Source organism: Bidens hawaiensis, unplaced genomic scaffold, assembly GCF_021521415.1.
Source record: "Bidens hawaiensis isolate Kalapana, Puna unplaced genomic scaffold, B.hawaiensis_p1.1 tig00001692_1, whole genome shotgun sequence".
Classification (NCBI taxonomy): domain Eukaryota; kingdom Viridiplantae; phylum Streptophyta; class Magnoliopsida; order Asterales; family Asteraceae; genus Bidens; species Bidens hawaiensis.
In genome coordinates, this window is record NW_027491096.1 from 1,487,563 (window position 1) to 1,501,013 (window position 13,451).

The window sequence follows — 13,451 nt, forward strand, 5'->3', positions numbered from 1 at the left end:
GCTCGCGATATCTCTGGGCCATGGAGCCCTAGTGGACGGCCTACGTATCGATCCGACCCCTCCGAGCGAGCTGGACCGCATCCGTTGCGGCGGCATGCACATTGTGTGTTCGTTCCCCGGGCCCAATCGCCCATACGACCGACTGGTGGCCGGGGCGGGGGCAAGTGTGCCTTACGCCAACTGGAGGGGCCCGGCGGGGATTCGGACGACGGTCGTGCCGGACATGAAGATCCGGGCGCATCTCAGGTACGTTTTAATATATTATCGTTTTATCGTTTCTTTTAATTCGTCTTCGTATTAAACGTATTTCTATGGTTTTTTTGTTAGGGGCCGACGCAGCACGTTCCAGTTGGCGCGGTGTTTGGGGGTGTGACATTTGAGCCAAAACAAGGTACACCTCAGTACATATTTACCGATTAAGCAAATAAATGTTTTTTGCATAACAAACGAACGATTAACCGAACGGGTCGGGTTATGACCCAGATACCTCGGGGGGCCATCTATAAGTGATATACGTTTAATACAAGCTAAAACATTAGAAATATGGCCTTAGTTTGATAGCAAATAAGTTAAACGAAAATATGCTCGTTTAACTACCCGCTATAAATTTAAAAGCAAAAGATAGTTACAAACCAAGCATTGTATCATCCGTTGAGCCGAAAAAGACTTACCAAACACTTATTTGAAATGTTTTAAGCGATCCGTGAAAATATTTTTGATTTTTACAAATATATAGTATGCTTTTATAATTTTACACAAAACTAGCCGAAAAACACTTGTTTTCGCGCTGTTTAACGCACACGATAAGTTTTTCGCGCCAAAAACCGAACCCGAACTAAATTTGGACCGGGCTTTTCGTATTTGGGCTTGAGAAATCAGAAACTTGGGCCAAAATGGGCCAAAAAAAGGGGCCCATGGACTCCGGCCGCAGCCGCCACCCCACCCCCTTCATTTTCTTTTCACATATAAACTAGATTCAAGCCATTTTCAACCTCATTTCTTGAAAATTCTCGACACATCTTTTGCTCCAGACAGAAAACCTTCAAACCCTAAGGTAAGGAGCTTAAATAAGTAGCTTTTATACTTGTTTAAACTTGTTTAATACCATAAAAACATGTCTTGATTACTAAAAATCATTCCTAACCGTGTAAAAATCCTAAAAATGGTCCATAAACATGTATTGATCATACACATGGTAAGGAACCTGTTTTGATAATTTTTTTGGCCATAAACACGGATTAAAGGGTTGAAACGACGTTTTTACAGTTCAAAAGTTCGTTTTTGTGCACTAGCCGAAACCCTAAGTTAAGGGCTGTTATGTTGATGAAATATTGCTTGTTTGTGATATAGGACTTGTACCTAGCTTGCTTAGAAGCACACGAACCTGAAAACTTGATTAAAAAGTCGGAAACGAGCCAAACCCGCCAAGGTAATGCCGAAACACTCGCTTATGGGCTACTTAGGTTAAGGTTGTGATGTTCATATTGTTAGGACTTGAAATTTTGCAGGGACATCAGGGACCATGTCAATGAGTCACTTTTCAAATTTGGTAATTTTTCGACCATCCGAGAATATTTGACGAATTTATTACCAAATTGGGACGTTTATTTGGGAAAAATAGCTAAAATACTTCAAAAATTATGAACATTTTCTGGGAACTCAGATTTGATGTATTTTGATTACATATGAATTTTGGGATCATTTGGAGAAGTTTAAAGATGTTTTGTTTATTTGCGTTCGTGTGAATTTTACAACCGAATTTGGGCCGAAAATAAATATTGCACGAGCTTTTTACATTCTGGAATTGATACAAGTTGTTTTGGGAAATGATTTGAGTATTCAGGAAATTTTTTGGAATTTTTGGAAATTGTTTGTGGTAAACGTACGATTTTCAGGCGAAATATAGCTGATAAAATGAATTTTTATAAATTAATAAATCAGTAAATAAATTCCAGAAATATTTTTATAAAAATCTACATATTGTAATTGATAAGTGGTTAAATTTTCATAATTTAACGATTAACGGTTAATTAATTATGCTAAATTGAATATTAAACAAATTCAGTTTTTATAAAAACCGGCAAGTTTGCGACTAGCGAACCTGTGGGAATATCAAAACACCAAGAGTGATCAAAAATCATATTTTTGAACTAATTAAATAAAAATGAACTTTTCTATGAGAAACCTGGACAATCCGGGTGGATTGTGCGCGTTTCTTCTTAAATCAAACTGAATAAACGGAAACGGGCCTCGTGGCTAATCCGGGACCCTAATAGGTGATCCTTATTTATAACTTAATCATGTTATTAACCAATACATTTACCCAAGCTTATTTTCCCATAACTGTTTTCTGAACGTGTAAACGAACAACTTGGCCCAGCTGGGAAAACGGGAATCTGAGCCAAGTTCAGTTTTAAGTATTAGACATTGAACAACATCACAACCTAAGCCTATTGCCACTTTCTGGGCGTTCCAGCTACACCCAGATGAGTTATACAGCCCAGTTTAGTATTGAGATTATAATAATATTAAAATATTAATATTATTATAATATTGATTATAGGAACTACTGATAGCGGACCGAACAAAACACGAGCTGATACAGTATTGATAATCTACTAAACTGTGAGTTTCATGACCCCGCTTTTAAACTGTTTTACGAACTTTTTAGGTGAAAAGCATGTTTGATTACATATACATACCTGAAACATGTACTGATGTGAATTATCTAAGTGCTAACACACGAAAGTCCCCACGATCACAGTGATTAACTTCGAGTCGGTGGCTTGTGAATAGTACTATTGGTTTGACAAACCCAAACTGAATCGGCCTGGTTGCCGTGTCACATAGCGCCGTTTTCACATGACCATATTTATACAAACAGGCTATATAGTGTTAGACAAAGCTACCGGGGCATGTTTTGGGCGATAGGGGAGCCACAGTGGTTGATTGAGCGTGGGAAATGGATGCACGCAGCACATACAGTCAAGGCTTCACTGTAGCTTAGCATAATTACATCACATACATCATTTACATACATACATACTTATTTCATGATTACAAGTGTTAACTTGTGAATACTCATTACTGTTTTCTTGAAACTCGTGAAACTCACCAACTCTAGTAGTTGACCCGTTTTAAACTGCTTTTCAGGTGTACCTAAATCGGAGTAATTTGGTGATCTGTTACTTGCCTGAAGTGTGTGGTCGATGCTATGTGAATAGAAGCAAGGGTGTTGGTAGTAAGAACGTTTAGTTAACGAATTAGTTTTGTTTGTACCACCTAGACTGTAAAACAATGATAGAACAAAGAAATGTAATATATTGTAAATTAGTTTGTAATGTTTCTTTATAAACAATGTGTTGATACCAGAGGTGTCTGTTACATTCCCGTTTTACGCTTCCGCATTGTGCTAGTCGGGGTGTGACAGGGGGCCACGACAACGGCTTGGTCATGAACATGGACGACTTCCTGCCGTAGATTTTTATGTTCTAATTGTCGTATTTTCTTTTATTTGTACAGTTTATCAATATAACAATGATTTTTGGTATATATATGTGTTAATTGTTTTCACCGAAATAATATTAAATATTAAATAAATAATTAATATAATGATAATAATGATAAATAACAATAACAATAATAACAAAATAAAAAACAAAAAATAAATAAGAAAAACATAATAAGACAAAATTGGCGGTGTTTTCCAAAAACACCGCCCAATACGCCGCGTATAGCTCTATACGCAGCGTATTAGGCAGTGTTTTAGCAATTGGGGCAGTTTCCCTAGAAAATCCGTTTACTAAAGCAGAAATAATATATAGTTTTGAGTAAAGTTGATAAAGAGTAAAGACGATTCATGTTCAATTTTCAAAATAAAATAAAATATATGCAAAGAATAAAATATTGTTAGAAAATCATTACACTGAATTTGTAATACAGATGACGACTTGCTGGGCTATCAAGACGGTTCATTCTTATCACATATAGTGAGACGAAACGAGAGGCTGTTTTAATAGGTGGCTGCAAAATCCATCTCGGCGGCTATATAAGGTTTCTAGTCAGAGCACTTTCGTGCTGATAATGTGTTGTGAAACAAGCCTAATAGCTATAACATAAGAGAAGAAGATGTAGAGAGAAAGAGAGAGATTTCATTCGTTAGATATTCATACAATAATATACAATGGAATATATATAGGGATGAGGAAACTTGGAGAATAAGTCGGTCTATTTTAGGTGTTGATAACCATATCAATAATTATTCATAATAAGCTGCTTGTTGTTAATTCAATTTCAATAATAACAAGTTCCTTTCTCTCTTTAGAATCCAAGGGGAGAATGTTGAATAAAAAAAACCCTTGAATATGAATTTGGAACACCTCTTTACCACAAAAAGTAATACTTTGACTACATAATTTTTTATCACTCACCAACGTCAATACAATAGTAGGACCTTTAGCCTAAATAAATCAAGCTTTAGCTTTTGAAGGAGATGTTACCAAATGATGGATAGTTGTTGTTTGGATAATAGTGCTCGGGTTTGAGCTCGGATCTCGACTTTTGAGAGAGCTAGCATGTCTTCTCTCTATAGGTTGCCACTTTCGGATATTGGTTTTTAATAATCCCAACTTTCACCCATTGGCTGATAGCACTCCCAACTTTTGATTCGTTATCCATCACTCCCAACTTTCACCCCATTTGTTTTTGTCACTCCTCACTAATGGACGACTAACGCCGTTAGTGGAATCCCGTCAGAAATAACACCAGATTGTCGGATGCACTTCACAACCGCCGGAACGCCCTTGCGTCTTATCAATTGGTACTCTCTTTGCGTCAATTAGACCTTGGAGTTGCTGCAGGTGCCTTCGGTAGATGTCTTAACCACCCTGAATCAGAGTCAGCCACTGGCTTCGGCGGAACCCTAGTCGTGCAGCCTCCCTTTTCTCTATTTCAGGTCATCTGCTTCACCTAAAAACCAGGATTCGCCGGAAACCCTAGCCGCGCCGCCTCCCTCTATCTGTTTCTGATCATTTGCTTCACCGAAAATAGGGATTCGCCGGAAAATCATGATTCCACTAACAATGTTGGTTGTCCATTAGTGAGGGAGGACAAAAACAAACAGGATGAAAGTTGGGAGTGATGGGTAGCAAATCGAAGTTGGGAGTGTTATCAACCAACGGGTGAAAGTTGGTAGCATTAAAAACCAATATCCCTTTATAAAAACCAAACTTCCGGTTCAGTTTCGGTTTTGCATGCAATTGAAACCGTACTGTTAAATTTACGGATTACATTTGTAAATTTCAACCTTAACTAATTTATAAGTTTAACATTAAGTAATTTATAAGTTAACAAAAGAGAGTAATCAAAAATCAATCAATTAATTATCAACTAACGAAAGTATTTAGACCCAAAGTTTTAGGCCAAAAATCGTTATCTGGGCCAATATTTTTCTACCCAAAATGGTAAAACCCAAAAAACACACAAAACCGTTTTCAAAACCCAAAAACCAAATGTTCAGTTTGAACCCAAAACCGGCCACGTCCCTATTCAGCCAACTTTTGGCTCGTAGAACTTTGTAAACACTACCCATTCAACCCGTTTGAGATATAAAAAAATAACCCAAATCAATCATTTATCTATAAACGAGTTGAAATTGATATTACCAATTTACCATCCAAGCAAAAACCAAGAACGAGAAGTTGGACTTTCAGGCAACCGTTCTCCGAGAGCAAACATACCAGCAAGTACACCTGTCACAATTAGCAGCACACGTGGACACTACAACCGCCCTCCCGTGTTTCAACTCACGTGTCTGCTTAATAATAATAATAATAATAAGAATAATCACTATATATTTAAATTAGTTTAAGATATAGCAAGGAGAGTAAATGTGAGGTGCTAAAAGACCTGATAAACAAAGCCGGAAGCACACATAGTTTTAAAGTAATACCCAAATAAAATGCCAGACTCCAAGCCATATATGATCTCCTCAATAACTTCAGATTGCATCTATAACCATGAAAACAATAAATCACTAAATAAGCTTTTTTTATAGACATTCAATGCATAAATAAACGGGGAGGAAATAATTAAAATACCAGCTCTTGTTCTCTTCTTTGACGTCTGTAAACACGAAGCCATCCGTTTAGGAGAGCCTAACATAACATGTAAATACACAAATAATATGTATATAGAATGTGCATGTGTACATATAGACAACAAAATGTATACACAAAAGAATGAAATAAAATAAAAGTGGAACAAACACGAACCGTCAAAACTAACCGTGTATACTCACAACATATTGTTTAACTAACACAGTCAACAAATTCACCAAAGGGAAGAGAGAAGGGTTATGCATGAAACAAAAAAACCGATCCGTAACGGATAAAAACGAAATAACCGAATCAAAATAAAATGAACCCAAATATTTTAGCTCAAATGTATAATAATTTATTAATCATTAATTAACAAAAAGGATTAATTTTTTTAGCCCAAAAATTTCAAGCCCAAATGGTAAACCAAAAGAACCTAAAAGCGAACGGTTTTCAAAAACTCAGTAAACAAATTTACGGTTCTTGGTTCGGTTTGAGCCCACAACCGACATATACCATATTACACAGCATAAACCTAAAAGTAAATATTTATTGAAGATAATAAGATACCTACAAACAAAAATGCAACACCACACGCAAGCCATGGTAAGTGTAAGATAGATATTGTGGACGCCTTTTGCTCCTCCTCCTGCACCAACGCCTGCATATTCAATAATAACTTAATTTTAATATAATAAAAAACATATAGTTTTCTTAGAAGACAGCTTTTGAAACTCACATTACCTATGGTACCGAGGCCAGCCAATGTAATTCCCATCCAGTCAATGTAATTCCCATCCAGTCAACAACATTCATAGCTTCTTTCAAGTAGAAATAAGAAAATATGGATAAAATAGCAAGCCCACATCCAGAAACCGGTTGAATCACAGAGACCTACAACATATCAAAAAGTAAGATACAAGTTCTCAATCCATATGCTTGTAAAAACAGCATAATGTAGGCTGGTAAACGAACTGAAGTTCAGTGAACCGTTCATAAATGAACGAACATGAATGTCATGCTCATTCGTTGTTCATTTATTTATATTTGTTTGCATAATAATTTAAATTTATACCAATACTAATTGGCCCGCCAAGTAGCAACCTATCGCCCAATCAAATTTTAGAGCCAAGCCTTGGGTAATAGACAAACAAAACAAACAAGAACACGCTCATTTTTTCGTTTGCTTATGTCTGCTTGTTTATGTTCAGTTAGAATATAAATGAGCGAACATAAACAAAAGAAGCATGCTCATTTTCTTAACGAACAAACACGAATCAAGAAAATCCGTTCTTTTTAAATGTTCAGTTATAAGTTTACAAAATCTAACCATTACAACAACAACAACAACAACAATAATAATAATAATAATAATAATAAGTATATATATAAAGCAATAAAGAACAACACTTACAGGAGCTAAAGATAATGCTCGTAACATGAGCAATGCCCCAAATATATCCATAAGAAAACCTATCAGCCAAGGCTTGTTAGATGCATATGCTCTTACCACCTACAAAACAAATCATGAGTAAGTTGAAATTTGAGAAGCATTTGCGTCATGAGATTCGTAAATTAAGAAGAAATAATATTAAGAAAGAAAGAGAACGTTGAGTTTGATGGAGAGCGGAGGGAGAATGAGAGTAGCTTTCTTCTGGATAACTTTGCCGATATTATTGCCGGCGGTCGCTGCCAACGTCAGCAAGATCGATTCCCACATTTCCTTCCGATATTATTGCTCCAAACATACGTTTTCTTTTAACTTTCTTACGTTTTGAACACATAGTTTATTATATTACAAAATAGCAAAACACATACTTTATATTTAAACGTTTTTTTAATAAACGTTCTTTAACAAAAAAAATGGCAGAAGACATATTTAATGTTTCAAATTCCTTTCATGTTTCGTCCTTTGTCACTAACTCAGTAATATTTTTTTATTAAATCTGGTCATGTGCCTTGCACATGAGAGCAGTGTGGTCATTTTACCCATTTGTTTAAAAAATATTTTAATAATTAACTAAATTTATTTAAAAGATTAAAAACCAAAATACCTTTTACTTTAAAAACAAATTTCATTAAAATATTTATAAATATAATATATTTATAAATATATTATATACACATAATATATTTATAAACAGATTTCATCAAAATACCCATTTGCCACAGTCTTTACCCTCCATCGCCACCACCGTCCTCGACCTCCATCGCCATCACCCACCACCACCACACCACCAACTAAAAAGAACCCCGCCACCACCAACATCTACAACGAATGCCGTCGTCACCACCGTTTCAAACGGACGCCACCATCACCACCGCTGGACTAGGGTTTAAAGTCATAAAGAGAGATTTGAGGTGATGAGGTCGATTCTATTCAAACCATCAACCCCAAATCGAAGTGAAGCCGGATCTGAGTTAGATCTTAATTCAATCTTACTTATAGGTTTTGAGACAACCGGCAACAACTGATGGCTTCTACTGCTACGCGATGATCGGTTTTCCGATTTGGGTTTTCCGACGAAACTCTGATATTTCCAATGAAAATTGCCGACAGAGATGAAAATTGAGGTGGGGAAATATGTAAGTGGTTCCAGATTGTGGTGATGTTGGGAGCACGGTGGTGATGGTGGTTTTATGTGGCTGTGCGGCTTCTCGAGGTCGCCGGAAAACGAAAGGGTCTGGTGGCTGCGATACGAGATGGTGGTGGTTGGGTGTGTGTTGGTCGATGGAAAATGCGAAAGATATGGGAGTGTAGGCAGGAATCGACCGCTTTGTCTCACCGGCTAACCCCTCTCCCACTTCGTATTACCAGCAACAGTAAGAGGTTATTGCAGGTGGGTGGTTGGTGTGGTGGTCCTGTGATGAAGAGATGGTGGTGGTTCGAAGTGGCGGTCGTGTGGTAGCAATTATGGTGGCTTAGTTCGAGATGGCGATGGGCGTTGGAGACAATGGCGATGGCCGTCGTGAAATTGAATCTGGTGGTGGTGGTGGTGGTGGCGGTGGCTAGGGAGGGTGAAACAGATTAGCGTATGAGAGAGAGAAAGAGGGAGATAGAAAGAGTTTTGTCACTTTGTGTATTTTATTTGTTAGTTTTAATTATGAAATAAATTATATATAAAATTACAAAAATACCCTCATGTGCAAGGCACATGACCAGATTTAACAAAAAAATTTAACTGAGTTAGTGACAAAGGACGTAACTGTTGGGACCAAGATCTTTGATCCTTGAAGATCAACTATCCTCGGCGTTTGCGAATATCCGTTTCCAGGACTAAGGATCATGTATGGTTCAAGGATCATCAACAGTTAACTTCAAATATGTTTTAATCTATTTTTTACAGGTACTGAAACGTGTTTACCAACAATCCTATTTTTATGGAAGATATATTTTACCAAGTCGTCTCAGCTCATCCTCCCTCGCAAACGGTCATGAAGAAGTGGTAAACAAACGTGGTCGAGTTTATAGGAAATTAGTTAGTATCCATTGTAAACTTTTGTATATATAAACATTGAGTTATGGCTGATCGCACACAACAATTTAGCATACTTAGAATTCTCAACAAGAACACTTTGTACTCATACTCAGTCGTAATTCCAACCTTTGTAATCATTTTTTAGCATAATATAAACTGGTAGTGATAGTTTTCACTACCCGAGGTTTTTGTGTCGGAGGTATACTAGTTGCTAAGGGCTTTTCCTTGTATAAATCTCATTGTTCACCCTTTAAAATTGTGACTATGATCAGTTTATCAATAAAAGCACTAATCCTCACAAACGAATTTGGTTACTTGATCCTTAAACCGATTTTTGACCAAAACGATTTGGCGCCCACCTTGGGGCCATTTCTGCTTTAGTCCCAAAATTTTCTACCTCTATTCAATTCCTATACTCAAATTTATGACTCAATGGCCTCTCAGGGAAAAGTTGTTTCTACAACCGTTGCTTCAAGTGTTTCGGCTCAAATGTCTTTGTCGCCACTACCTTCCTCTACGAAGCCACAAAAGCCCATAACTGTTGTTTAGAAGAAGGAGACTGCCATTTTCTCTGGATTAAAATCCACCACTGTCTCCCAAACGGTAACTATTAACAATGATGTTTCTGTTTTATGTGCACAGATGAAAAACTATATGGAGGAATAGAACAAGACCAACCAGAGGATCCTCCATGAGATTGAGGAGATCAAGAGAACTAGGAAGACTACTAAAATCACGAGTCCTATCATCCCAAAGATACTTGACTTCAACACTCCAGATTTCCCAGGTCAAAGGTTCCCAGGATCCTCTTATCCTCAACAGGGATCCTAGAATCTCTTCCAAAAAGGATACTTTACGCAACATTCACAAGGATCATCCATCCTGCAAGGATCCTCGAGTCAATACTTAAGATCCTCTAGCAAGTTCTCACAAGGATCCTCCACCTTACAGTCTGGACCTTCAGGTTTCCATCAAGGATCTTCTACCCACCAGCTTCAAGGATCCTCTGTCTTTCAACCAGGATCCTTGGGCTTCCAGACAGAATCCATCATTCATCAGCACCTAGGATTCTACAACCCTTATGGAAAAGAACCTTTGAAGGAGCCACGATCAAGGCCAACCGAGGTCCACGAAGGGGACTTCATACCCATGCAGACCAATGCTCCTGCTAGACCAGCTCCAGGCGCTAAAACAGCATATCCCGGACACAGCTATGGAGTGGGATCTTTTGATCACACAAGAGGCAACACTTACAATAACTTATCCTTTTGCACTAATCATGGTGGTATGCAAGACGCGGGAATCAATCAAGCCATAGCCCGAGAATTAAAGAAACTCAAGGACATGATATCCAGTGTACCAGGAGTTATCAAACCCATCCCGAAGTTACCGACAGGAAGCCATAACATATCCAGATTCGCTCCTCCAATCTGTGATGCTGAAATACCAAAGCGCTTCACCGCCCCTAGCATTAAATTGTATGATGGGTCCACTGATCCTGAGGAACACATAGCCTTATAACGAGAGAGGATGCAAATTAATCGTATTCCGGATAAGCTGAAAGAAACTTGCTTATGCAAAGGCTTTGGATCAACACTCACAGGATCTGCCCTCAAATGGCTGCTAAGTCTTCCTCCCTATTCGATTACTTCTTTTTCACATTTGATTAACCTATTTAATAGTCAGTTTTCATGTAGTAGATCATTTGAAAAGTTAACTAGTGATTTATATAGGATTGCCCAACCTCGTGGGGAACCCCTTAGACAATTCTTTACAAGGTTTGGGAGAGAGGCCTTGGAGATTCCCAACCTGGATGCCCCGACAGCTGTTAATGCATTCAAAATGGGATTACAAAAGGACTCTCCATTTTATCAAGATCTTGTTATGACCCCTTGTAGGAACCTAGATGAAGTTCGGAATAGAGCTCTAAGGTTCATCAGGTTAGAGGAAGATTAGAGGATACAAGATCAACTGAACACTCCAACAAAAAATGTATCTCAAGACAAGAGACAAGGATCCCACTTCAGGAATAACAATTCCAAACCATGTTCCAAACCAAATAATCAAAAGATCAATGCTGTGGAGGAAGAAGAGGACGATGAAGACTGTCCAAGGATATCCGATTATTGCTTCTCTATGGATATGAGAGGATTAATGTTGGCTGTCAGAAGCTTGGGAGATAAAGCAAGATGGCCAAGAAAGAATGAGAAGGAACCTGCCCCCAAAGATAAATCAAAATGGTGTGTTTTTCATGAAGATTTCGGTCACTTGACGAAAGATTGTATTGCCTTGAGGAGGGAAATCAGTTACCTCCTCAACAAACGCTATCTAAAGGAGCTGTTTGGAAGAAATAAGTCCAGGACCTAGGATTCTCATCATGACGGTTTGGTCATTATTTTGTTTATTTCTAACCATTATGTTTGTTGGATCCTCATTGACGGTGGAAGTTCCGTCAACATCATTCGGCTGGAAGTGCTCAAAAATATGACTATTCCAAAATCCGAAATTGTCCCAAGATCCTCAGTCCTTGTAGGATTCAGTGGAGAAACAAAGAACATGTTGGGGGACATCAAACTTCCCATCTATATCGAAGGAGTAAACTCTATCCAAGAATTTTGTGTTATTGATACTTTGTCTTGTTGCAATGTTATTCTTGGCAGGCCTTGGATACATGAAATGAAGGTAGTCCCCTCTACTTACCATCAGTGTGTAAAGTTGCCTACTCCATGGGAAATAGCAAAAATTGAGAGTGACCAACAAGACGCCAAAGATTGTTTTACTTCTTCAATGAAGCCTACAAAGATGCTAAGGGAAGCCTAGCAATTATAGAAAGCAAGGAGGAACATCATGGAGACTAGGGAACAAGATTCTAAGGAAGTAGTCTTAGACCCAGAGGATCGTGATGATAAAGTCCTAATTGGAGTGGATATTGAAGGATCCATCAAAAAGGATCTAATATCCTTCTTACAACGAAGAAAATCAACTTTTGCATGGAAACACGAGGATATGACAGGTATTTCTAAGAACATTATAACTCATAAACTTGGAATTGATCCTTCTTTCAGGCCTGTTCATCAAAAAAGAAGGAAGTTTGCACCAGAAAGAAATGCAATCATCCAAGAAGAGGTACAGAAACTGTTGAAAGCATGTATGATTAGAAAGGTAAAGTATCCAAATTGGTTAGCCAATATGGTTGTTGTTCAAAAGAAAAATGGAAAGTGGAGGGTATGTGTCGTCTTTACTGATTTGAATAAGGCATGTCCCTAGGATCCTTTCCCTCTTCCCCACATTGACTCTATGGTGGACGCTACCGCAGGTCATGAAATGCTGACTTTTCTGGATGCTTCATCAGGATTTCAACAAATTCAGATGGAACCATCTGATTAAGAAGATACAGCATTTATAACCCCTGCGGGCATATATTTTTATATTGCTATGACGTTTGGTCTTAGAAATGCAGGTGCCACGCATCAAAGACTGGTCAATATGATGTTCAAGGATCAGTTAGGTGATACCATGGAAGACTATATTGATGACATGGTGGTTAAATCGAAGAGGGCCGAAGACCACCTCAAGGATTTAGGAGTACCATTTGACATCCTTGAAAAATATAATATGAAGCTGAATCCTTCTAAGTGTGTATTTGGCGTCAAGGCCAAAAAATTCCTTGGATATTTGGTGACCAAAAGGGGAATAGAAACGAGTCCGGAGCAGATCCAAGCTATCATAAACCTCAAGTCCCCAACAAACATCAAAGAGGTTCAAAGATTAACAGGAAGGGTAGCAGCTTTAAACAGGTTCATCTCGAAGTCCTCAGAGAAATGCAAAGATTTCAATAACATTTTGAAGAAAAACAAAAAATTTGAGTGGATGGAGA

At 37.9% G+C, this 13,451-nt stretch overlaps 1 pseudogene; it reads right to left on the reverse strand.

Annotated features, from left to right (window-relative positions):
* Positions 1-5,998: 5,998 nt before the first annotated feature.
* LOC143594575 (putative magnesium transporter NIPA9) lies at positions 5,999-7,815 on the reverse strand (annotated as a pseudogene).
* Between the last annotated feature and the right edge of the window lie 5,636 nt (positions 7,816-13,451).